We start from the raw sequence: 27,348 nt of genomic DNA, 5'->3' as shown, positions 1-27,348 counted from the left end.
AAATTCATCCTGTTTTCTATTGAAGTAGTGAAGATGAGATGCCCAGACCCACCCAATCACTTTTTTGGCTTCATTAGTGGCCATATCCTTTCTAGATGGTCCGAGAGGGTAGAAGAGGGTTTGTGGCTACACAATTTCTTTGGGCACATTTGGTCAGTTGAGCTGACTGCTATGGCTAAGCATTGCTGTCCTAGCTTCCACTGATTTAGCTGAGTTGTTTTTTCATTTTTTTTATTTTTGACACAAGGCCCCACCCTGTCGCCCAGATTGGAGTACAGTGGCACAGCCATAGTTCACTGACTCAGACTCCTCACAGCTTCAAACTTCTGGGTTCAAGTGATCCTCCCACCTCAGCCTCCCTAGTAGCTGGGACGACAGACACATGGCTGTCATGTCCGGCTACTTTTTTGTAATTAATTATTATTATTATTATTATTATTTTTGGAGAAACAGGCATCTCACCATGTTTCCCAGGCTGATCTTGAACTCCTGGCCTCAAGTGATCCTCCTGCCTCAGCTTCCCAAAGTGCTGGGATTACAGACATGAGCCATCATACCCCATCACTGAGCTGACTTTGTAGATCCATTTGGATCAGTTAGTTATTCTTAACATTTTTGGTGGCTGACAGACGTCTTTGGGAATATGATGGAAGCCATGGACTTTCCCTTCAGAAACATTCCCCACTTCTGTATTCATGCACACCAAACTCCCAGTTTTTATTTTGCCTGTGTGAGCTGCAAGCCTCCTAAAGCCTAGCTAGCTATGACCATACATAGGACCCCTGATTTAAATGGTGCTATTAAGACTGTACTTTCAGGAATCATTTCTATAGTTCACTACTAAAGAAATTTCTCTGAACATGTAGAGCACCAGAAAATATTTTAAAAGATTTTTTTTAGGCGGGGTGCGGTGGCTCATGCCTGTAATCCCAGCACTTTGGGAGGCCGAAGTGGGCAGATCACCTGAGGTTGGGAGTTCGAGACCAGCCTGACTAACATGGAGAAACCCTGTCTCTACTAAAAATACCAAAATTAGCTAGTCGTGGTGGTACATGCCTGTAATCCCAGCTACTTGGGAGGCTGAAGCAGGAGAATCGTTTGAACCTGGGAGGTGGAGGTTGTGCTGAGCCGAGATCGCATCGTTGCACTCCAGCCTGGGCAACAAGAGTAAAACTCCGTCTCAAAAAAGAAAAAAAAGATTTTTTAAAAAATTCAAATAAATAGTGTTGTTAAGACAAAGAATCCCCAAATGAGAAACAGAATCCATAGTGTCTGCAGAAGTCATCTGGTCCAGCCCTGTTTATTTACAGATAAGGAAACCAAAGGCCAAGATTTTCAGACATTTATTCAAAGTCAGATTCTCCGTGTTCCACAGCCTCCCTCCCATTCTGACTGCAGCTGATGTCGTAGTGGGAAGCCTGTGTGACTACGCGTTGGTTCTCTGTGGGGTCTGTTGGGCTGAGTGGTGTACACCCATCCAGACCTTGCCTGCCTCATCTTTGGTAAGGGCAGCTCCATGGGTTACTTCCTTCAGCCAAGCCCTGCCCTCAGCTCTTATAGTCATGTCTGGTCTGAGGAAATGGAGACTCAGATCCCTTCTGGTTAGGATTCTGGGCTCAGACACTATTCTGGCTTTGACACCGCAGGGCCTCCTGCCTCGTTACTGTGTCCCGTTTCCTTCTCTGAGTCTCAGTTCTTCTAAGAGGCTTCTGTGTGTTAGTTCCTGTTCTGCTAATGTGCCTGATATCCGGGTCCCGAATTGGGACCGAGACCTTGTCCTGTCCATTTGTTAGTGATAACCAGGTGTGGTGGGGAGACATGGGTTTGAATTCCAGCTCATGTCCTTACTGGCTGTGTAACTTTGGGTAAATTGTTTAACCCTCCCGGGCCTCAGTTTCTTTATGTATAAGACAGGAGTCTCATAGATATATACCTGACAGGGTGGTCATAGAACTGGTTTTTGATAACTAGTGTTAACACAGTGTTTATTGATAAGTAGTAGCCAGCATCACTAGTCCTAGGGGTTGGAGTCTTGCCCAGTCCAGCCAGATGGATGGAGCCTTAGTAACCTTCAATAGATGTCCTGATGCCTGAGTTGCAGAGGGTTGCCCATCCTGACTTCCCCCATCATAGAGCTTTGCCCACTTGTTGGGACTATTCATAATTTTATTCTAGGCTGTCCCCTTCCCCACAGCCCCTGTGAGCCCAGCCAGCTGGAGATTGCCAGCATCTCTCCAGACAGGAGGCCTGCCCACTGGACCACAGCTTCTCTGTGTGTGCTTGGAACTGAGTGGACTTGTCCATGCCCTGCTCATCCCAAGAAGGAAATTACAGATCAATTTCATGTAAACACACAGCTGCAGAAGTCATCAGTGGAATAAATAAATAGGTGAATGACCTAACTAGGAAATGTCTATTGCACATCTACCATCCAGTAGCCATAGTAGTTAGCCCTGGTGATATACCATGTTTCTGTCCTCAGGGCACTGAGTCTTGAGGGGAATCAGACACATGGCCATTGATTGATTGCATTACAGTCCCTGTGATAAATGAATGTGGTGATGGAGGGAGGGGGGACTGTGGAGCCTCTAACTCTACTTCAGAAAGGCAAGGGTAAAAAAATAAAAGTGAGGTTTGGGAAGGCTTCACACAGGAGGTGATGTTTGATTTGGGTTTTGGAGGTTGATATCTCAGTATTCTTTATTAATTTTTCCAGATGAATTTTATGATCACTGAATGGGCTCTTTAAAAAAAGAAGTCTTGAGATCGGGTGCAGTGGCTCACACCCATAATCCCAACACTTTGGGAACCTGACAGGGGAGGATTGCTTGAGCCCAGGAGTTCTAGACTAGCCTGGGCAACATAGTGAGACCCCATCTCTACAGAAAGTTAAAAAAAAAAAATTAGCCGGGCACAGTGGTGCATACCTGTGATCCCAGCTACTTGGGAGGGATTGCATGGTGGGAGGATTGCTTGAGCCCTGGAGGCTGAGACTCTGTGAGCCCTGATCATGCCACAGCACTCCAGCTTGGGTGACAGAGTGAGACCCTGTCTCAAAAAATGAGTCTTGAAAAATTACCAAGCAAGGCTCATCTCAGGAATGTAAGTCTGATTCAACACAGAGAGACCAATATTAATAGAAAGAAATCATAAAAATCAGAATACCTATTATTTAGCACAGTGCCTAACATATAATCAGTCAACAAATATTTGATGGATGAATGAATTTGGTCTCAGTGGATGTAGAAAAATACTGGAAATAATTACATATGCATTATAAAGCATCAGAAGAGTAAAAAATAGGTGTGTTGGGGGATTTACCCTTATGTAGGATAAAGAGCCTGCTTGTGTATAACCATGTAGCAATCCTTACACAGGGGCTGCAGATACAGAGTGGGGAAATACTAGAAGTGTGCCCTGAAAAACAGGAACTAAACCAAAATGCCCCTTATCTCTACTCTTATTTAACATAGTTTAACAGATGCTTGTCATAACAATATAGGAACAAAGAGAAACTAGAGGGATTGGTATAGGGAAGGAAGAGATAAAAATATCGCTGTTTGCAAATGACACAATCTCTATTCAAAGAAAATTACAAAATCCTACATGGCTGCTTCTGATCAGAAATTAAAGCATTAAAGGGTCAGCATTCCAAAGTTTATGCCTAGATTTCATGCCCTTTTGGCAGTTAAAATTCCAATGAAATACTTCATAATGAAGGAACATGATAACTATAATAATAGTCAGGAAAAATTGGTGGACATGCATATCAAAGGATGTTTTGAATATCTTTTAGGAGCAGGACTTCTCTAAGCAAACAAGGCAGGCAAGCAGTAGTTATTAAAATAGTACAATAGTAGGATAAAGCAGGAAAATGGAAGATCAGTACAATAAACAGATCTAAATAAATGGAAGACATTTATTTATTTATTTTGAGACTGGGTCTCACTGCACCCAGGCTGGAGTGCAGTGGCGTGATCACGGCTCACTGTGGCCTCAACTTCCTGGGCTCAGGCAATCTTCCCACCTCAGCCTCTTGAGTAGCTGGGACTACAGGCGTGCACCACCATGCCCAGCTAATTTTTTGTATTTTTTTTGTAGAGACAGGGTTTTGTCATTTTGTTTTGTCATGTTGTCTGGGATGGTCTTGAACTCCTGGGCTCAAGTGATCTTCCTGCTTCAGCCTCCCGAATTGTTGGGATTATAGGCATGAACCACCACGCCTGGCCTGGAAGACATTTGTATATGACAAATTTGGAGAGGTAAATAATAGTGAAAGAAATAATTTTACAGTAAATGGCTCTTGGGAAAAACTAGATAACAATGTGGAGAAAATGAACTCAGATTTATATCTCACATCATATATTATATATTTTAGATGTATTAAAAAGTTTTACAAACTCTTAAAACTCAGAGGAAGCAGATGGTATTTTTATCCTCGAGATCAAATGTGTTTGAAAATTCCATAAAAATGATCATTAATGGAATGAGATGTGTTCAACTATAAAGGAATAAAATCTATAAGATAAAAATAATAAAATCATGTTAAAAGATGTCGGGGTGCGGTGGCTCATGCCTGTAATCCCAGCACTTTGGGAGGCCAAGGTGGGTGGATCACCTGAAATCAGGAGTTGGAGATCAGCCTGGCCAACATTGCAAAACCCCATCTCTACTAAAAATACAAAATTAGTCAGGTGTGGTGGCACGCATCTATAAATCCCAGCTACTTGGAAGGCTGAGGCAGGAAAATCGCTTGAACCTGGGGAGCAGAGGTTGCAGTGAGCCGAGTTTGCACCACTGCACTCCAGCCTGGGCAACAGAGTGAGACTCTCTCTCAAAAAAAAAAAAATAATAATAAATATATATATACACATATAGCGAAGTTAATGGAAGAGGGAAACAGTTGTAATAAACCAATGGATAAGACATGTTATCAAAGTTAAGCACAGAACTGATGAAGATCTTTAAGCAAATACTTAGACTATATTGGTGAAAAACCCAGGCATAGGAACACATCATTTTGTATGAAGCCTGGATCATAAACTGAGAGATACAAAGGTGTTTCACTTTCTTTTATTTTTTATTTTTTATTTATTTATTTATTTATTTTTGAGACAGGGTCTTGCTCTGTCACCCAGGCTGGAGTGCAGTGGTGTAATCATGGCTTACTGCAGCCTCAATCTCCTGGGCTCAAGCAGTCCTCTGGCTTCAGCCTCCCAAGTAGCTGGAACTTACCATGGTGCCTGGATAATTTTTGACTTTTTTGACTTTTGCAGAGATAGGGGTCTTGATGTGTTGCCCAGGCTGGTCTTGAACTCCTGGACACAAGTGATCCTCCTGCCTTGGCCTCCCAAGATGCTGGAATTACAGGCATGAGAGACCACACCCAGCCAAAGTGTTTAGCTATCTCAACACAAAAGAAATGTAGGTTAAGCCGGCTCTAAGGTGACACTTCAGTTTGCTTGTCATGTTAGCCAGAAATGGATTACATTTATAAAACCCACTCTTGAGGCCTGTGAGAAGGAAAACAGAGTACCACTAACGTTGCTGCACGTGGAGCTGGTTTTCTGGAGAGCATTGTGATGCTGGACAAATGGGCCACAGGAGCCGTGGTCCTGTTCCTACCTTTTTACCAGAGTTTTTACTTTAGGAATAAGTCCTACAGAAATAATCCCAAGAGGAAGGAAAGCCACTTATCCAAAGATGGCAAAAAAAAAAAAAAAAAAAAAACAGAAACAAAACCCAGAAATAATCCAAATGCAGGTAATTAGGGAATAGTTAGGCAAATGCTGTGAAAACAGTACAGTGGAGAACTTAAACACTTGATATGAGATAGACAGAGCAAGGTTAAGTGGGACAAGAATATGGAATTGTTTACCTGTGCTGATGATGACCTGGTAAATATCAGTGCACACACGTCCATAAGAATCTGGACAGGTGTAGGGCTTATTTGATGTACTTTTGATTAGGTTTTTTTCTTTGTCAAATTCTTAATATGTCATGGAATGCTGGTTTTTAAAAGAAGAAAGGAGGGGGGAGCTTCTGGTAGTAAAAAGAGGAAATGTGTTGCGGTGGAGAGACAGCACTGGGAAGTCATCCACATGGAGCTGGATTTGAGTCACTACGTTGCCATGTGGTTTTGGACAAGTCACATCTCTCTTCTCAAGCTCCCAGTCTCCACCCTGAGAGGAGGTAATGGTGACACCCACAAATTAGATCGCAGGAGTTTTTGGCTTCTGAGCAAGCACTCTCTTTGTCAAGCCGGTTTTACAGAGTCCTGGAGCCCCTTGTCAGCTCTCGCTCGTTTTGTCCCATCTCTGCAGAACGTCTGTAGTTGGGGGGCAGATCCAGGGCTAGCGTGACAACAGAGACGGGCAGGCAGACAAACACAGACCCAAACAGGGCAGCCAACAGAGTCATTGCGAATAACGGTGAAAAGAGAATGCAACCCCCAGCAAATAAATATGTGCCCCTTCCATTTCAGATCTGGAGATGTGGCCTAAGAGGAGAAGACAGAGACTTAAAGAGAACATTTTGTTGAACAGACTTAGATTTACCGTGCAGTTGAAACTTTTTGTAAGCCTGGTTTGTGGAAAAAGCAGAAAGGAAAGGAGGCCAGCCACTTATCTGGTGTGTTTAGGACACTTTGGGGCATAACTAATAAATTCTAGTATTGAGCACCTTTACTTGGGAGCAAGATGACCTTGAGTTTCTTAGTCCAAGCCCCAGTTTCCTCATGTTGAAATGGGAGTAACCTCTGTGTCTCCCTGGTTTGTTGTGAGAATGACCTAAGATGTCATGCTTAAATGTTCTTTGTGCTTTTCAATTACTATTTCTCAAGGTTTCCCCTGGATGCATGCCAAAACAGACACAATGCAGAATCCCATAGGGGATGTGGATTATTGTCCCTGCCTTTGGGGAGCTTGTACATCCAGAGGGAGTGGTTACACAAATCCCTGCAGAGGCCGAGGAGTGGGGTGTATGGGAGGTAAGTGTCATGAGAAGGCAGCAAGGCCAGGGATGCTGTTTTTAAGACAAGGGACATTGGGGCCACTCAGGGCAAGGGGCTAGTGACTGGGCAAGATGCAGTATAGGGGATGCCTGAGAGAGGCGGCATTTGTTGAGGAAGGTTCCAGAAGGCATTAGGTAGATTTGAACAGTCATCTAGGATATATTGGACATACCCAGGTCTGTTACCTCATTGGTGCCTGATTGCAACCTGTGAGCTGAGGGAACTGGAGTGTGCAGGGACTTGGGTGTGAGCTCCTTTCTGGACTGACTTGGGTCCAGGACAGAGGCCTCTGCCTGCTCTGCCTGTGATCCTTTCTCTGTACCAATGCCTTTTCAACAAGAGGAGTCATGGCCACTGGCCAGCGTTCATCTTCTTCTGTGGAGTGAGGAGAGGGGCAGAAGAGAAGAGGGTGAAGGGCAAGAAGATTCTGAGATGAAGAGGGAAGAGGAAGGTCAGGAACCAGGAAGGGGGCCTGCCTGATTTTCGGGAAGCAGTTGATAGGTTGTGGGACCTGGAGTTAGTCACCTGGGGCCAGGTGCCAGCTTTACAGCTGCCAGCCTCCATAACTGTGACCAAGTCAGCCAACTTTTCTGAGCCTCAGTTTCTCCCTCTGTAAAATGAGGATGACTAACTTACCTCCTAGGGATATGGGGAGGACTAACTGAGTTGTATCTGGAAACTGCTTGGAACTTTCCAAGTCTTCTATACACACTAGCTGTTGCTCTTGTTATTTTTGTGATCACAAGGGATTCATGCCCCTTGGAAATGACGGTGCTTCTGTGTCATGGGCTTTGTTGCATGCTGGGTCAGTAACACTTTCCCTGTACTCCACAGGGGCAGGGCACTGCTTCCCCCTCTGCCTGCTTCTCTCTGTCTTGATCTTACTCTGTCCCTTCCCTATTATTTTTTTTTTTTGAGACAAAGTCTGGCTCTATCGCCCAGGCTGGAATGCAATGATGTGATCTCAGGTCACTGCAACTTCTGCCTCCCAGGCTCAAGCAGTCCTCCCACCTCAGCCTCCCTGGTAGCTGGGACTACAGGTGTGCACCACCATGCCTGGCTAATTTTTGTATTTGTTTGAGAGACAGGGTTTCATCATGTTGCCCAGGCTGGTCTTGAACTCCTGACCTCAGGTGATCTGCCCACCTCGGCCACCCAAAGTGCTGGAATTACAGGTGTGAGCCATCACGCAGGACCCGTCTATTTTCAATTTGAAGCAGCTTATGTTTATTACACACCTTCTGTGTGCCAGGCATTTTGCTCTGTAATTTAACATACATCATCTCATTTAAATCCTCCCAATAACTCTTGTGGGTGGGGCTAATCATTCTTGTTTTTCAGATAAGGAAATGGAGGCCTAGAGAGTCCTACAGGAGGAGATTCAAATTCTGTCTCCATCCCTGAGCACACATCAGTGTAACCCTGTGTGCTGGGGCCTCACATCTTAAGCCTGTGTGAACCAAATTCCCTCCCTTCCTTGTAAGTGACCTCACTGGAACACAGCTGGGATGGTTCTTAATTGCTGCCTTTTCCCTTCCCAATTGTAAGACTTTGAGTCAGAGTACTTAACCCCTTAATGCCTCACTCTTCTGTCTATAAAGTGGCAGTGATAACAGCACCTAGTTTGATAGGGTTACCAGGAAGATTAAATAATACCCAAAGTTTTGGAGCACAGCTGTTAAGTGGTGGTTACTGTTACATTGGTCTGCAACTTTGAGCACTATCCAACCCCCTGAGAAACTGACCTATCTGCTGACTGTAGCCTGGGGGGTGGGTATATTAGCTTTGACTAAATATGTAAAACTTTTAGTGACCCTCCAATCTCCCTGTCCCACCCTTGGGCAAGAGGAATTCTCTTAATCCTGCAAATGAGAACGTTCTCCACTTTGGATGAATACAAAGAAAACCCAAAGCGAGAGTTTCCTAGTAAGAGAAAGCAGCAGCCCTAAGGTATTAGCTCCTTAGGGCCTTAGATTCTGCACTTGCTTAGCTCTGATAGGAAGCAGGAATCAAAGCACACAGAGCAGTTAGAGGGTAGGATCAAGATGTAGGAGGAGTGTATCCTGCCGGGGTGAGAGGATAAGGAAATGAGGTTGGGTGGGGCTGCTGACGGGGTTAAGGCCTGTGAATCACCAGAGGCCCTTAGGCTGGGTGCACTGGGGCTGGAGGTAGCTTTTCTGAAAGCCGTGCTTCTTGGAGTCAGCATTGGCTTCGCAATCAAGATGACTGGATTGGGGTGGGGGTAGGGGAGAAAAGGGAGAGTCTTAGAGGAATGAAAATGCATCATGTGGCCACAGCAAGAATCCGGAGAGGAAATGATGGGAATTGTGCTATGGAGTGAAAAAGGAGGACTAGAATGGAGAGAGAATTTTGTAGTTCCCTGGATGTGGAGGTGTGCAGGGGAGTCTACGCTGACCCCCAGCTTTTAGCATGTTACTGGATGCTTGGCACCACTGACAAAGATGAGGGGGAACCCAAGAGATGTAAGGGGAAAGATGTTGAGCTGAGATTACCTTTTGACATGTTGAGCCTGAGAAACCCATGAGAACTACAGTTTAGAGGCATCTGCTCAGAAGAATGTCCTGGCTGGAGTCGGGCACCATCTGCAAACAGATTCTAGTACTTGAGTCTAGTACTCAAGACTCCCAAGCACAACATGTTCCCTCTTGCAGGTGGGGTGGGGTCAGGCAGAGTGGTGAGTGGCTGGAGAGGCACTCATGGAGTGTCCCATACATGCCTGGCACTAAGCTGGGAGCTAGGTTCTCTGCAAGCCGGCTCTGTGGCAGGGCCTGGGAGGTCTCATGGAATTTCAAATCTGTCAGTGCGGATGAGCCCAGCAAGAAGAATGTGGGCAGGGGAAGCATGGACAGTGGACAATGAAGCCCTAGAGGACACTAACTGTTCTCGGACTGGAGGCCATAGATCTGAAGGATATAAGCTCCAGTTATAAAATGCGCCCTGGGATGTATCCTATTCTGCTGCTTATAATCTGCCCCACACCTGCAGGGTGGAGTGCAAACTCCTTCACACAGTGTGCATAGCCTGCCTGGAGCTTGCCTTGTCTTAGCTTTCTAGGGCTGCTGAAACTAAGTACTACAGACTGGATGACTCAAAGCAACAGAAATGTCTGCTCTTGCGGTTCTGGAAGTTTGAAATCAAGGTGTTGGCAAGGTTGGTTCCATCCAGGGGCTCGGAGGGAGAAACTGCTCTGTGCCTCTCTCTGGCTCCTGGTGGCTGCTGGCGATTCTGGGTGTTTCTTGGCTTGTGGCAACATCACTGCAATCCCTGTCTCCATTGTCACGTGGCATTCTCCGTGAGTGAGTGTGTGTGCGTGCGTGTATCGCTATTTTCTCTTTTTATAAATAAGGGCACCAGTCATTGGATTAGGTGAGCTTACGATGAGTATAACCTCATCTTAACTAATTATGTCTGCAAAGACCCCATTTCCAAATAAAATCACATTCTAAGGTTCCAGGTGGCCATGAATTTTTGGGAGACAGCCTAGCACCAGCCTCATTTTTACCTGCTTTTCTGGACCTTGTTTCCCTACCACTTTCATGGCCTCTTTTGGGGAAGATGTCCAGAATCCTACCCCAGCTGAGGTTTGCTGTCTCTGTCTCGTGAGCCTCTCCCTCTCTGCGAGCACCCCAGTACTTTCTTTTTTCACCCCAATATTTTCTTCATTGTCCCTGTCCTAACTAGGCTCCAGCTTCCTCAGAACAGGGACTGGACCTTGCTCCTCTCTCTTTGTCAGTAACTTGGTGGCTGAGAGCCTCAGCTTCAGGGTGCCACAGAAGTGGGTATGAGTCCAGGCTCTCCACTTAATTAAATGTGCGACCCTGGGTGACTTCCCTGACCTCTCCTAGCCTCAGTTTTCCCATCTGTAAGATAGATCTATTCAATGAGAAAAGGTATGTAAAGCAGCTAGTCCGGACTTAGAATCTTCATGAGGGCAGCATTCTAGCTTGTTTTGCACACCTTTGTGCATCTGGCACTTAGCGTAGTGTCTGATATAGTAGGTACTCCGTTAATATTTGTTGAATCAGTGACCACATGGGGAGACTTAGCTTGATAAGAAATGACTTTATAAGAATTCAGAAGGGTAGACATTTGGTAATAACCAAATAAACAACAATAACAAAAGAAATGACTTATAAGAAGTGAGTTCTGTGTTTATGCATGTGACCCTTCCTTAGAAACCCCCCTTCCCCCTGCCTTCAGTCCCGAAGAGCTGGGTAATTACAGTTTGAATTGCAGCTAGATGCTGACGAGTAGCGGTGAACAGGGGTCTCAGTTTGAGTCAGACTCACAGCCCTGCACCCAGTGTTTCTCTTTCATGTGGATGGAACAAACTTCGGCTTATTACATTAGCAGTACGTATGGTGGCTGCAGTAGATGAGTCACCATTTACTGTAAAGCTTTCAGATGCCCGGCAGATGCATGCCAGTTGGGACTGACAGGGCCCTCTCTGCAATACAGGCAACCCAGCCTCAGGGGTCTAAAAAGACACAGAAAATCATTTTTGTGGTCCCAAGTAGTACCGAGGTCTTGGGTGAGGGTCCATAGCCATCTTAACTTCTTCATTCCTAAATTTACTACTGGAAGTTAATTTTGGTCTCCAAACAGTGGAAGGCACATTTTGGAGCCAACTAAACAAGTCTGTGCAAATTGGTGTTTACTTGCTTCTAGACTGGAGGTTTATGTTGTGTCTGTTTTGTTTTTATGTAAAATATTAATTTTTAATAAAAGGACCTACCCTATTTCTTCATTATCGGCCACTGAGAGGAATGCTTCAAAGCCCGATACCTTTTTCCTTAAGTAGAAATGTAGTTGGCTCCTCTCTGCCTGCAGGTGATCGTTTTCTTTTCAAGAAATGAATCTGTGAAATTCCATTTGGTCTCCAGTGGTACACAGGGCTTGGGGCATTTCAGTCTTTGGGGATGAACTCAGTTGTGAAGAACTGAAAAGATAAGACTCCCAGGCACAGCACGTTCCCTCTTGCAGGTGGGGCGGGGTCGGGCAGGGGGTAGAGAGTGGTAAGTGGCTGGAGAGGTGCCCACGGAGTGCCCCATACACGCTGGCACCAAGCTGGGAGCTAAGTTCTCCACAAGCGGGCTCCGTGGCAGGGCCTGGGGGTGGGTCTCATGGAGTTTCAAGTCTGGTGGGGTAGATAAAATGTTTTTGTGCATGTCTGTATGCTTATCTGTGCCTTGGAGCTCTGGTTAAGTTATGTGGCCTCTCAGCCTCAGTTAGCTCATCTGTAAAATGGGGAGAATAACAATTTTCCTCAATTGGGTGGTTTTAAGGATTTGGTGAGATATTTAAAGTACCTAGTGTAGGCCTACAGCATAGTAGGGCTGAAAAGGTGGTAGTTGTAATGATGAGAAGTGTTGTGAATCTTTTATTCTGAGAGCACGGATGGTGGAGGGAGCCTTTGGTGAAAAGAAGGTTGTTGAGATATTCCTTCTGGGTAACTGGTAGTTGACGGCCTGTTTTTTTATGGTAATTAATTCAGTATCTCAGATTGGCTTCTGTACTCATTTGGCTGGTTGCTGCCTCTCCACAGAGGTATTTGCTGCTGGCCCCCATAGAATACCTGCCCTTCCCACCCTCTGTGGCCTGTGCCCTCCTCTTGGGCTTCTCGAATGATTGGCCCCAGATGCTTTGACAGGGTGGTGCTTTTCTGGTGCGTTGGGAGGATGGCCAGGGGCCCCTGCAGTTTACTTCACACCCCTCCACCTTTCTCTGGCCAGTGAAGCAGAGGAGGTGGTGAATTCTGTCCTTTCCAAGGCCCCAGCTGGGACTCAGGTCTCCTAGACAATCTTGTGTCTTCCTTAGGAGCAAGACCTGTCAAGAACATCTATCTTAGATTCTGAAGTGTGGTGCTGTCTGGGACACAGCCAGTGTTTATGGGAGTGGTGGTGACAGACTATTTGACATTGAGACTTTGGGGACATTCAGGATGATGGTCGCCATGGAAGGACACCCTTTAAGCCTGCCTCCTTCTTTATTGCTGGTGTCTTCTCCATGAGTCCTCGTCTCTTCCCATCCCCAGCTTTCTGGGGAGGTGATTGTCCTAGAGTAGAGCCCCGTTGCTTCCGGAACCCACAGTCTCACAAGGATGCTGCTGTTCCTCCAGCTAGTGTTTACTGCCCTTCTAAGGGCACAGGCCCTGGTGGTGGTGGGTGACTGGGGGGTGGGGAGAAGGTTGTGTTTTGTTTGCAGCTTCGTCCCCAGGCATACCCCCAATAAGCAAGCCAGTGTCAAGCAATCGTGAATGAATGAAGTGCCAAAGGAAAGCCCCTCACAATGAGACAGGGTGAAACTGCAGCCCCTACCCCACCCCACAGGATAGTTATATTTGTTATTCTCTAGCTGTCATTTGGGTTGTATCACATGGAGCTGTACGAGACCCCTGTGCTTGGTTCTCCATTGTGTAGTAGTGGTGCTTCGTTAAGGGTGTAGCTGGCTGAGGTTAGGTTATGCTCTGTGACTGGGACCAGGAGTATTTTTCTCCACACAAAAGATGCAGGTCCTGTGACTCCTGTTTGGATACGACTGGATACAGTGAAAGCAGGCTTTCCTCTGGGGTGCGTTCCATTGAGTAACAATCAGGATTCTCACACAATTCTGATTCCAAAGAGTATGTTCTTCGCACAGCCTCACACTGACTCCTGGAATACCAGAATGTTCTAATACAATAATTCTATCTATTTGAGGTCCTGTGGGACCCTCTTGGAGGACAGAAAGAGTGTGGATTAGTGGTGGGCCACAAAAGTGACTTTCTGCATTCACTACCACACCGTAGAGGATCTGACCATGGGAGATGGATAGGAATCAGAAACTAGGGTAGAGAAGCTGGCCTCTGTTCCCAGAGCATTCAGTTACCACCAGACATGTTAAGAATGCCACAGTTCTAGTCTCAATGACCCACTGGAGTTCTTCTCTCCTCCCTACTTCCCGTTCGTCCCCATGGTCAAGTTCTGGTTACTTCAGATCAGCATTAGGCCTGGAACAGACGACAGCAATGCATGTGACTTTTCTAAAGTGTTAAAACTGGAAGAACTTGCTTGCTCCAGTGTTTTAGATACAAAGCTACATTAGGATTGCATTGACCAGGGACCCCAGCGCTGCAGCCACTCCAAGGGCTGGGTTCTTTCCTGGTTGTGTGCTGGCATTCGGATATTGGCTTCCATTCAGGAGTGCGTCTTCCTTTCATGCAAGCAGATACCTGAAGAAACCCAGGTCCCTCGCTTGGTAGTCAGGAAAGATTAGACCTCACTTTCAGGGGAACTCTGGGGTAGAATTTAGTGTGGTGGGGCCTATACTTTCTCTTTGATCATTTTAGGTTTAATATGTTTTTGTCTGTAAAGGGAATGATAGCGCGAGCTCATTACTATAATTTGACTACGGTATTGGTTTAATGAGAAACTTATGAGAGGGCCCTACTTCCTTCTGATTTTTGTTTTATTTTTTAAAAATTCTGTACATTCTGTTTCATTTCTCTTCCTCTAGAGTTTTCTTTTTAAAAGTCACCAAACAACAAAACCATTTAGAAAATAAAACTGGACCCTGGGGACTATGTTGCATTTTCTCTCCATGCTGCCTGCCTTCCTTCCATCTGGTTAAGTCTCTCCCTCTGTTTTCCAGGCGGCAGGAAGTGAGATGAATAAACTGAGGCCCATGGAGGGGATGGGAATTTATTGAAGTACCCACTGGATCAGGGCTTGAATCAGGCCTACACAGCGTAGGCTCCAGGCCAGTATTTCTGCTACTCCCCAGAGTATTGGTGTTACATGTGGGATAGTCTCCCTAGCAGTGCATGACCTTCTTGTAGTTTCATTGGCTTACTTAAAATGAGCTCTCACTACAGAATTGCTTTGACCATGTATTTTTATATGGTATCAGGACAATCTTGAATGGATTCCTTCCCCATACATTCGTCCATCCGTCCACCCATCCATCTATCTATCTATCCATTTATTCATCCATTCATCCAAAATCTTTCTTGATCTGCCCAGCACAAGGCAATGTGCGAGGCCCAGAAGGTTTGGGGGATGAGAGAGACAAGATCCCATTTCTGAAGAGTCTTTTCTTTGGAGTTGGAGGGGCAGAACCATAACATAACTGTAATACCCAGGAGAACGAAGTAAGCACTGTAATAAGCATACAGGCAAAATGGAGTAGTGGAAGCGGGGGTTAATTTTTGTTGAGAGATGCAAATATGGCATTGGATCTGAGTTTTGAAGGATGAATAGAATTTTGGCACTGGGCAAATTATGGAAAGGTGCTTAGGAAATTAGGGACCAAGGGCATGTGATGGCCACACTCTGGATTCCTTATTACCATACTGCACAAACACAGAGGTGATTCTTTCCTGGGTTTAAATGGTACTTGCCCTATAATGGTTTTGCAAAATATTCAGACCTGCTTCACTTTGGGGGTAGGGTTGGAGATAGAAGGAAGGCATTAGGAGAGGGCTGGTATTTATTGAATATTTTGTGTACATTTATCCAGTCTGCATACATCATCTAATCAAGAGCACACAGCTAGCAAGTGCTGGAGCTGGGCTTTGAACTCAGGACTCTGAATTCGGGGCCCCTGCCCTTCCCATCCTGCTAGCCTTATCACCTTCCTGGGGATCATTGATACTAAACAGTCATTCCTGAATAATAATATAGGACTCAGGTTGCAAAGTGGAGTTGGCTTCTGACCAGCGGGAATGTTTGTTAAAATATTTTGCTATCTTAACTCACATCACTCAGACTTTCTGTGATGAGTGGAAGGAATATTCTATTTTGGCCATGCTTTCTGGAGGACCCTCCACAGTGCCACTCCTCTGTAATATTGGTCTTTGGCTGGTTTATCAGACGATTGCTGTATATATTATTTCTCTAAGAGCAGGTATCTTCTGACCTATGACCTGCCCAAACTAGCAAGTCATACACTTTTTTTGTGTGGGTTGTTAATGCATTTCTGATGGAGACAAGCTTCTGAGCTGGCACAATTGGCTGGGTGTCCTTCTGTTTAATGGAGTGGGGTTTTATTGGTAAACAAATGCTGTCCATGAAACCTGAAAGGACAAACAACGAGGATGAATGAGGTGAAGAGTGGTGGCTGAATAGGAGGTGGCATTTCCTGGGGCAAAGGCATTGGGCATTTTGGATCTATTTTCTCAGAAGAAGTCTTGGGACATAGGGGATTTAGTCAGGCAGGTGAAAGCCATTCAGGGAGTAGGGTGAGTGTTTGAATCTTAATAATTTAATATTAAATAATATCTTAACATTAATCAATAATATAATATTTTCATTCTACAGTACATCCGACAGTGCCTGTGTGCTGTCATTTGACCCCTCTATCCAGGGGTTTGTATAGAGAACACTTTCTGGGGAAAGTGCTGAGGCTGTTGGTTTTTGTCTCACAAATGAGATGTAATCCTCACGAGGTCCCAACCCAGTTACACATCAAATTTCTTGTCTCCATACTCGGATGATGCCCTCTGTCTCCTTCCTCTCCTTTCTTTCTCCCCGTTCTCTGTTACAGTGTAATTTTAGTTTGTAAGTTTCTTCCAGGGCTGCAGATCAGTTAATCTTAGAATCCACTGCTCTGAGAGCATCTTGCCTTTTATCTCTGTTCTCTATATTGGGGTCTGTGATTCTGCTGCTAAAAAAAGTTTGAAAACCAAATGCCTGGATCATTTCTGCAGTGTTCCTTGTCTGCAAGGGTGGCCCAAGGGGATTTGTGGGTGAGGGCCACAGCGCCTGCTGCAGCGTGTGGGTATGGGTGTGTACAGGGGCCTAGATATGGTAGGGGACTGATGTGTCTGTCTTGTTGTTCTTACTCTGCTTCTGAAATCTGGGTCCTTCTAGTTCTTGGGGTACTTGTAATTTTCCTCCTACCATCCCAGGCTGCTGAAGAAAACAGTTTGTGGGTTTCATTGTGGAAATGAATGAATAAATCCCAAGTTATATATGTTCTCTCTTATAATACACTCTGTACAGACTAGAAATCTCAAAGAGGTTGAGTAACTTGCCTGAGGTCACACAGCTACTAAGTGAGAGGGTCTATATTTGAATCCAGATCCTGATTTCAGAGTTCATGATCTTCACTACTATCTGCATCAGCCATACTTTTACAGTAAAATACTTTTTAAAAAAGTATTTTAAAAAATATTTTAAAAAATACTTTTTAAAAAAGTATTTTACTGTAAAAGTACTGTATTTACTTTTACAATAAAAGTATTTATTATTCTCTATCATTTCCCCCTCTTGGGAAGATGGGCTGGGTAAATTTAGCACTGTGTAAATTAGTATAATATGCATATCTCACTTTTATTTGCCTTCAAAGTACTACCTTTGGAGGGTGGGGCATTCTGGGCTTTGAGTTGGCCATGGTGGGAGGAGGGGTGGGGCCCAGATTTGGGGCTCTTGTTTCAGTCAGTCAGAGCAAGGGGAGAGGTCTGGGAGGTTGTTTCTCAGCTCCTGAAGCAGAATAGTAAAGTCACACATCTGAGAGCTTCCGAGCACGGAAGCCATCAGTTTCCCTCCACTTTCCTCTGCATCTCCTTTTTCTGACCCTTTCTGATTTTCTGCTGGATTCTGATGGAGTCCTTAGAGGGTGGCTCAGAAGATGAGGAACTGGGAACAGACCTGCTTGGGACATTCTAGGTGTGAAGCGGGGCAGGGCCTGGGGAAGACCAGAATTGTGTGTGTGCGCACACATACACGTGTGCATGGCCATTGATCAGATGACAGTTGCTCGTCCACTGATTGCAGGAATTGGAATCACATGTTGGTTGAACAGCGCGGTCAATCCACAGGTCTCGAGAGCATGAGGTAGTTTGATGGCATCTGTAGTATGGAGATGTGAACTATGCATTTGTTAAGGCTGTGCTTCTCCTTGAGTTGTAAATGGTAATTGTATTCCCCTTTTCCAGGGTGTCCCATTCCTCTGCTTGAGGGGTGATTACGGACCTACTGGAAGGGCTTAGACACGTTCATGAAACACTGGAAGAGAACCTTGGAAAAAAATCCATGGACTGGGTTGCTGGAAGAAAAATCCAGCTAGCTTGTGGTCTCCTCAAGCCTCAGTTTCATCCAGAAAACTGGGGAGAGTGTTCGTTAGCTAGTAGCTTCTCTCTTTGGTCTCTTCTCTGACCCGATCACACTTACAAAGCCAAGTATGGCATCAGGGACTCAGAGTTTGTTGAGTCCCAGTGGGCAAAATCTCTCCGATCTTGCCTGAATGGGACCAAAGGGTGGCCACAGAGCCTTCATTGCCAAAGTCTTCCTGCGGGCTCAATCCTCTGTCTCCCTCCTGTTGCCAGACATTTCCTGAGAACTGAATACTGCAAGAGCCAGAGCTTAAGAATGACAGCAGCCCCAGGTCACACCACCAAATTTAGCCCTGCTCTACCCACATCTTGGGTTGCTGTTCATTCTCTGGGTGTTGGGAGGTGGGTGAGGCGCCTGGGCTTTAGCCATAGAGCTGTACATTTAGATGGGTCTTAGCGCTCCTTTTAGTTAGTCCACCCTGATTTCGTAGAGGGGAAGTTGGCTGTCACAAGGTCACACAGCCCCATGTGGGCTGAGCCTGGTCACGGAACCAGCTCTTTGCAAAGGGCTCTTCCGAGGCACGGCCCGGACTCCCCAGAAGGATGCCAGCCCTGTCTACCCCACCTGTCCTGTTTTCCTGGGAACAAGTGCCGGTGTTACAGATGAGAATTTTATGACTTCATTTCAGAGAATGCGGCTGGGTACAGTTTGCCTGGTGGGTGCCTAAATTTAAACGAAGTGGGTAGTGGTGGGCGGTAGTGAAGAAGATTGGCTTGGTGCTTTCATTAAAGCACAATGTGTTGGGGGGAGGTTGGGTTTTTATTTTTACTTCACTGAATGAGGGTTGAGCACAGAGCTAAGGTTACCCCCCCTTTCCTTTTCTTTCCTTTAAAACTATTAAATATCTGTATTTTTATATTCTCAAATCAGGACTGGTGGTGCACTTTCAGCCTAAGTGTAAATGAAAAGTTGAATTGAAATGTTTTTTGCATTGGTGTTGCTATATTATTAGTATTTTGCATTTCCTAATGGCCAAGTGCAGTTGTTGGGCAAGCCTCTTAAGCATCTATAGACCAATTCTGGTTAGACTTGGTTTTTATTCCCAATCCTGGGCACTCGCTTGGCTGAATGAGCCTGGATATTGTTTCTGAACTTCAGTCTCCTCCCTGGAAAGTGTTGGAAGCAATGACAAGGTATTAGAATGAATGTGTACATCTATAGTCCCGTGTGTGAAGCCCCAGCGTACTGCACAGCACATGGAAGGTGCTCATGAATTACTGGCTGTGCCTGGCTTCTCTGCTGTGCCTTCTAAGCCTTGCCCCCCACCGAGGTGGGCGTTGATCAGGGGAGGGTGTAGACAGGATAGCCTCTTGACAGAGGGAGCACGGGGATGGTATGGAGGGATGTGCTGTTGTTAGTGTAATGTCGGGGGAGAGTTGCAGTTTGGGGGTGACCTGGCTTGTCTCTTTGGGGTATATGGGGAAAGTATCAGAGGCCTGAACACCTGGACCTTCACCCTAGAGGGGTGTCTTCCTGGGCGTCACCTTACTGACTCTTTGTAGTTAGTCTTCTCAGGCTTTGAAAATCCAGATTTAAAAATCTAGTCTGTTTACTGTTTTATGGTCATAAAACCAACCTGTTATAGAAATAAGTTGGAACATACAGAAAATCATAGAGAAGAAAATAAAAACATCCATCCTTCTGGAAGAAACCAGTGTGAGGATTTGGAAGTTTACATCCCAGTCTTTTTTTTTTTTTTCCTGCATATATACATTGGAGAGTTTGCCTGCTTGTTCATTTTTACAGAACTGGAATCATACTGCACATATTGTTATGTAATGTGCTTTAAAAACTCTATTGTAAGGATTTCCTAGTTGTACACTGCTCTTTTAAAACCTGACTTTCTGTGGTGGCACAGCATTCTATTATGCGGAAGTTCGATAACTTATTTAACCAGCCCCCCTATATTTAGTCATCTAAATTGCCTTCCATTTCTTTTGCTCGTTCACCTAACGCTGCAGTGGATTTGGGAATGCAGATTTTAATAGCTAGGTCACTGTTTTAGGAAAGAAATTCTCTGGTGAAGCACACTGAACTAAATGGTTGCATTAGTTTCTGGTTTTGCCAGGCCTTGCACACTCCCGTGACCTTTGCACTCTGCAGTGAATTCACCATCTGGGTAAGCGCTGTACCTCTCCCGAATCTCTGTTCTGCCCTTTACTTAATTCTCATCATCCTTCAACCACTTCTCTGAGAAGCCCCCCTTCTCAGTGGCAGAGGGGATGACTAGAGGCCTTGGCTGCCCCAGAAGATACTGGTTCAAGTCCTGACAATGTCACTTGCAGAATGACAGTGAAAAATTTGTGCTACTTTTTTGAAACCCAGTTTATTTATCTGCAAGATGAGGGCAGGAATGATTTTCTGGCCAGGTGGTGAGGATGAAATACAGTAATGACCTCTGATGTGCTTTGTATCCTGAAGTACTACAAAGATGCTGGTTGTTAGCACTGACCACTTGGTCCACAGCCCTTGACCTCTTTGAGAGATGATTGACAATAGGACCTAGACCAGTGGTGTGTGTGGAAGCTGGCTCACACCAGCTTATGGGAGTTGACTGTGCACTTCTCTTCCCAACTCCACGTCCAGTGGCCCTCGCATCGACAACTTGAAACGCCATAGTGGGAGTATTTATACCATGGAAATTGACAACCGCTTTATGTGTGTGTGTGGGTGTGTGTGTGTGAGAGAGAGAGAGAGAGAGATAGAGAGAGCTGCTTGTTAAACATTCACCTTACCAGCATTTCTCAGGACTTCGTCTCCAGTGTACTCATTTGACATTTGACGTATGTTGTCTTGAGTTTGAATTTATAGTTCTCCTTTCATATGTTAATGTCTCATTTCCCCCAGCTGGACTGTAAGCTCTTGAGGGCAGGAATTTGGTATTTGAAGACTTTAATTGCTGGGATGATGGCTAGCAGAGACCCATAAAGCAGCCTTTGCGCAGATGAGCTTATCACTTTCAGGGACATGAAAAGATTTTCTGCTAAGACTGACGCTCTGAGGGACCCATAGTATTTATGCAGTCCCATGGCTCAGGCCTCTCTTAATGATCCTTTCTAGGTAGGTCTTACACACACAGAATTTCAGTTAGCCTAAAAACTGCCCAGGGTATAATAAAGAGGCTTTATTTCTCTCTGTTTCCATCAGTGACTATAATAATAATGGCTAACAAGTAATAGCTAACGTTTATCGATGGTTTGCTGTGTGCCAGGTACCTCCTAAATGCTCTTATGATCATTTTCTTGTTTAATGCTCACTCCAGTCACATAAAGAATATGTGATTATTATCTTTGTTTTGTAAATAAGGAAACTTAAAGATGTTAAGTGACTTGGTCGTGATTGAGGCACATCCAGGATCGACTCCTCATTCATTCACTCATTCATTTCTTCATTAATTTAGCAGGCATCACACCCCTGTCATGTGCCAGGCACTGCCTTGGCTGCCAGGATAGACAAAGCCAGCCCCTGCCCTCATGGAGCATTCCTTCCAAAGAGCAAGACAGATAATAAGTAAACGTGTACACATCTACTACAATGTCAGGTGTCGATGAGGTCTGCGAAGAAAATCAGTCATGGGAAGGAGATAGAGGCTGATGGGGTGAGGCTGGACTTTGGCTGTTTGGATTCCAACTCTGGATGTCTTTCTCCCAGTCCTTGAGACACAGCCCAGCCTGACCCTGGCCAAGCACCTTGCCCATACAGGCCTTCATCACATTTTAAGTTTTATTTTATTTTGGGAGCAAAGCTTTACTCTATGGGGAGGATTCCAGAAGACACTTTGAGAGCTCATGGTAAACTCAAATTAGGTACAAATGTACATAGAACCCTCCAACCCACTGCTCCATGTTCTGAGGGCCCACAGATGTCCTAGGCAGGTAGAGTAGCTGGGAAGGCTGAGGGTGAAGGTAGGGGCAGAAGAATGAGCTCTGTGATGGCCAGCAGATGGAAGAGTATAGGCTCTTAGGATCCGAGACCCATAGGACCAGCGGCTTTTTAGAGATCATGTTCAAAGGGTACACGTGGATGCAGGAAGGCATGGGGGAGGATGGGGTGGGGTGCAGGAGGACTCCCTGAGGCCATCTGCTGAGACTGTGTTCATCAGAGGCTGGAGCCCAGCTTTTCATTCCCTGCCCTGTGCCTTGTACAACATCACCCTATCTCCCAGAATTGTTCCCACCGACTGGGAAATAATGGTAGATGGGTGCAGCAATGTAGCTTAGGGACCTGTTGAAGGGCAGTCCTTAACCCTAGGCATTTAAGAGCCAGAGTAGATTACAAGGACAGGCTACTCTAACCCCCAAAATATCTTCTAGAAGATGGGAACTCCTGGTAGCAAACAGACAAAAAGGATTTTAAGGTTGCCCTCTCTGCCCCCTCCATGCATTGCAGTCCAGTGTAGCTGAGCCAACATTTATTGAGCACCTGCCCCATGGAATTTGAGAAGATCTTGAAAAGCCCTGTCCTGGGAGATGGGAGAACTGGGAATCCAGTACCTGGTCTCCCGTGAGTAAATTAGCTTTGTGATAACAGCTCTTGGTCCTGGTGTCCTCTGTAACAGGAAGGGGCTGGCCAAATGGTGTCCAGGTCCCCCTTTTGTTCTGACCTCTGTTCTAAGCTGGAGATAAGACAGGGTCCCACTCACAAAGCATTTCAGTCTTTCAGTTCCTTTTCCCAGTGGGTCCCTCCCTGGAGTGCGGGGCTTGGGCAGGTGTTTGGAGAGGCCCGAGTAACCTGCAGCGCCGGCTCGTGTCTCCTCCAGGGTATTTCTTGGTCTGTGGGTGTCAAATGTTTTTTCCCCTTGTTCCCAGCTGTAAGCCACTTGGTACTAACTAGTGGTTAAGTGACCATTGCCCACACAGTGCGCTCCCCACAAAGTAAAGCTTGCCCACAACTGTTTTCCTAGCACCCCCACGTTGACGGGAGCAGTGAAATTTTGGCTGTACTTTCCTGAGGGCCGGGCGGTTGTGATTTCTGTCTTTCGTACAGTCCTGTGTGTCTCAGAACAGTACAGAGCCTCCTCATCCTGGTCTCTCCGATGGCCTCCCACTGAAACCTTACAGTGATACCAGTGTGAACGCATAGGCTTCAAAAATAAAAAGTTACGAGGTGAGGAAGCAACAGGAAGTGGGGAAGCGAGTAGAACAAAGCTTGTGATATGTACTCAGAACGCTGTTGACCTTTTTTTTTTTTTTTCTCTTTTTAAAATCACATAGCTCTCTCAAATGGTTGGGGTAGAAGTTCTTGTTTGTTTTAAATGGTTGTGCCTCTTATGAGGCCTGTGGAGAGAGTGAGTAGTGAGTGTGAAACAAGTTTAGGGAAGATGTAACTCCCCCTCCACACACACAGAACTTGGCGAAGGGTATGCAAATTCGTGTCAGAGGCTGTTGATCCTTTCACTCTACTTTGCTTAATTAAAGGCTGGGAAAGTTATTTAAATTGTCCCTCTTGTATACCTTCCTTTGTATGACTAGATTAGCTCCTGGACTTGAAGACGTGGGGAAAGCAGAATTCTCCCCCGACACTTTTTCCTTCTTTGCCTCTACCTCAGTTTTTCATTTCCACCTGATGACTTGAAAAAGGAGAAGCAATTCAATAATTAGTTTCAAAGACTGTAAAGAGCCCACGTATATTAACTTTAACAAAACCCCGTCAAACTTAAAATGCCTCTTGTTGGGGAAGGCACATTTCACACATACAAGGGACAAGTCACTGGCTGGCCAGATGGAGAGAGAGATTGTTCCTTTAGACAACTAGCTTTTCATTTGAAGAGCAAACGTGGTCCTGAGAAATGAAGCTTCTGATAGGCACTCCCTCTTGGTAGGACTCTTTGTAGGACTAGATTAGCTCTTGGACTTGAAGACGTGGGAAAGTAGAATTCTCCCCCGACACTTTTTCTTTCTCTGCCTCTACCTCCATTTTTCATTTCCAACTGATGACTTGAAAAAGGAGATCACTTAGCTCACTTAGCTCAGGTTGAGTTAGTTCTGTAGGGGCTTTGAGTGGGTTTGAGCTCACAGTAATAGCTGTGCTAATGATAAGAGCTATGTGTTTGTGTGGGCTTCACCTGAATTGCCTCATTTTACCTTCCTATCAAGCATTTGGGAGGGAAGGCATTATAGGTGCTTAATCAATGATGGCTGGATAATATTAATAATGAAAGAATGAAAACAGGAATGGTGAGCCCATGCTTGCTGGGCACATTCTTTGGGGTTCAGAGTCTCTGTGCTAGGTCACTGGTCTGGTCTTATTTAACGCCAAGGGATGCCAATCAGAGATGGGCAGTGGAGACCTCCAGCAGTGACCCGAAGTGATGGAGCAGTGTCCTGCCCCTTAGTTCACTCGTATCACAGCCTGCATCTCCCACGTTGCCTTCACTGGCATCAGTTTCTGAGAGGGCTGGGCTTGGGGTGTGGTCTGTAGCCTGGCAATAGAATGTCTCTCTAGGGCCAGCTTTTCCTTGTCCAGGACACATCCTGACCCGGCATCCTCCAGCTTTGCTGATGGATAGGCAGACTGGCCACTGACACACAGAGGTGCACCTCGCTTCCTGCCTGTGCCATAGCCTTGCAGATTTCAGTGTCAACTGTATTCTACTGGAAGTGCACCAGGGAGTGGGCTATTTTAAAGAAAAGCTAATGGTTTGTCTCGATTTTTTCTTTTTTAAGTACCTCCTCTCCCCATTTCTATCTTATGTCTATGGTATTTTGGCTTTGTCATTCTCAGATTGTGTTTAAGGCCTGCTCTGGGTGTCTAGGTTCCAGTCTTGGTGGAAGGATTCAGTAACAGAGGCTGTTTTCACCTGCAGGACCCTCTAGACACACAGTGCATCCAGACTGATCCACACTGGGGCCCATGACTTGGATACCTGCCTGCCTCCCTGTGGTTTCATTTCTGTTTTTTTTTTTTCCTCTAATCTTGTTTGGTGGAGGCATGGAAGCCATAAGCTGGACTGTCTGCTAATTCAGTGAAGTTGTACACAATGAATGGAACACGCAGGACATGAGACTGAAACCATTTTAAAAAACCAAGTGGATTGCCTCTAGTGGCTGTTTGACACTCCTGGGCTAATTCTGGGAGTTCTAATCAACTTACTAACGGCATCCCCACCTTCTGAAATACCCAAGCCTTAGGTGTCTCTTACTCTGGCAGTGCCACCAAGCTGCTTAAAGGTGTGCTAGGTGATGGTAACTGGCATTTTTCAGGTGGATGAAACTTGGGGATATGCTTTCAGGCATATCTTATGGCAGTCTGATTTTCAGCTTTTTATGGAAGCTGTACCAACTTGACTGTGGTTGGTGGCCACTGTGCGGACTTGCTGCCAGGCCAGCCAGCACTGAGTTGAGACTGTGTAGGTGTGCTAAGCTCATATTTTTCCTGCTCTTCTGGTTTTGAAGGTTGGACATCTCTACCTGCATGATAGATGATTAAAAACAGGTGAAAAATAATTCGAACCCAGCCTCACTTTAGTATTTCCCATCCTATTCCAGTCCTGCCTGAATAAAGTTGCCTTTAAAAAAAAAACTCACAATAAAATCAAAACTGCATCTTTTAACAACATTTATTTGAGTTCAGTCCAGGTTCTCTTATCTCCAAATTGGTTTCGATGCCCTGATAGCCAGGCAGCTCCCTGGCTAGAATCTTTCGTGTTAAATGTAGTGTCTTGGGCTGGGTGCAGTGGCTTACGCCTGTAATCCCAGCACTTTGGGAGGTGGAGGTGGGAAGATCGCCAGTCTGGGCAACAGAGTGAGACCCTGTCTTTACTAAAAATGTAAAAATGAGCCAAGCGTGGTGGCATGTACCTGTGATCCCAGCTACTTGGGAGGCTAGATGGGAGGATGGCTTGAGACTGGGAGGCAGAAGTTGCAGTGAGCTGAGATTGCGCCACTGCACTCTCGCCTATACCACAGAGCCAGACCCTGTCTCAAAAAATAAATACATAAATAAATAAAGGTAGCATCTTGGTTTACTGATGTAAAAATTCTTGTGGGAAATGTGGCCCCGAATGTGAACATATGAAATTGGCTTTTTTCCCCCCAATTAAAAAGTGATTCACTATCTTTGTTTGATTATTGAAGTACTATAATGAATTCAGTGTTCAGCACTGGGGAGGCGTTGCCTCCCACACTCACCCATGAACAGAGCAAGTGCATTTGAACATAAAATTAATAGAGTTTGTGGCTTAGAAAACCACCTTGTCATTAACCACCAGTGCATGCCAGCCCGAAAGATGTTCTTGTGCCAGAGTAAACCACAAGGTTGTGGAAAAACGTAAAGGAAATGGGGGGTAACTTAGTAGTGAAAGGTAAAGGCTGGTAGGTAGGGGATATGTTGGAGGGGCTGCAGAGTAGAGAAAGAAGGCAGGAAAGCTAATTCTGGCTGGAGCTTCTCGGCCCTTAGGCAGGCTTGGACTTCACTAGTGAGAGGTTTGCAGCATGTGAGCTAAATATTGATGTTCTAGTTTCTGCATTTCCTTAGATTTGTATTTTGAAACTTCTCAGAAAAGGCAGTGAAAAGGAAATAGATTACGTTTGTTGGGGCAGAGTGGGTTTACCCTCAGTGACCCACCTTTGTTAAATTAGACTTAATTCTTAGATCCTGTGTATAAAACAACAACAGAATTGTTTTTAAAGCCCCCAAAATAAATAAAAATTTAGACTTAATTCATCTAGGACAGTAGTTCTGAAGTCGAGGTGGTTTTGCCTTCAGGGGACATTTGGCAATGTCTGGAGACATTTTTGGGTGTCATAATTGGTGATGGTGGTGATGATGGTAGGGGGTGCTGGCAAGTGATAGGTAAAGGCCAGGGATGCTGCTAAACATCCTACATGTGCAGGAACCCCCTCCCCAACAAAGAATGATCAGCCTGAATGTCAATAGTTGTGAAGTCTTGACCTAAGAGCTTACTTGCTGCCCATTTCATCCTCAGAGAGAGCAGTGTGTCAGCACTGGGCTGTGAGAGGAACATCCTGCTGCTGAAATGCAACCCCCAGCCCTGGAGAGCTTCCCACTCCGAAGATCCGGAGGGCTCCCAGGAGTTGGCTTCTTGATCCATCTGTGATAATTTTGCAGCTTAGAGGTGTTTCCACCTTTTCCTTCTAACATTTCTCCGTCATGTCTTGTTGCTACACAGACCTGTCCCCAGCATTAATTCTCTAATCCAGTGCTTTTTGTCCATGCTCCACGCCAAGTGCTATAATTTGGTTTTTTCTTGCTTTTCTATCT

General features: G+C 45.4%; 1 protein-coding gene and 1 pseudogene across 18 annotated transcripts in view; both read left to right on the top strand.

Moving 5' to 3' along the window:
• The window catches only part of TRERF1 (transcriptional regulating factor 1), a 226,742-nt gene that overhangs the window by 39,921 nt on the left and 159,473 nt on the right, over window positions 1-27,348 (top strand). For 2 of the 18 annotated variants that reach the window (XM_021937269.2, XM_021937271.2), the window contains exon 1: window positions 17,194-18,781. The exons of the other annotated variants lie outside the window; for them this stretch is intronic. The gene's annotated coding sequence lies outside the window, so the exon portion shown is untranslated. Of the gene's footprint in view, window positions 1-17,193; window positions 18,782-27,348 lie in introns of those variants that run through there. 18 annotated transcript variants of the gene reach the window in all.
• Window positions 803-882, top strand: LOC116275641 (annotated as a pseudogene).

The sequence above is a fragment of the Papio anubis genome, chromosome 6, assembly GCF_008728515.1.
Source record: "Papio anubis isolate 15944 chromosome 6, Panubis1.0, whole genome shotgun sequence".
NCBI lineage: Eukaryota > Metazoa > Chordata > Mammalia > Primates > Cercopithecidae > Papio > Papio anubis.
This window is presented reverse-complemented; position numbering and strand designations above follow the sequence as displayed.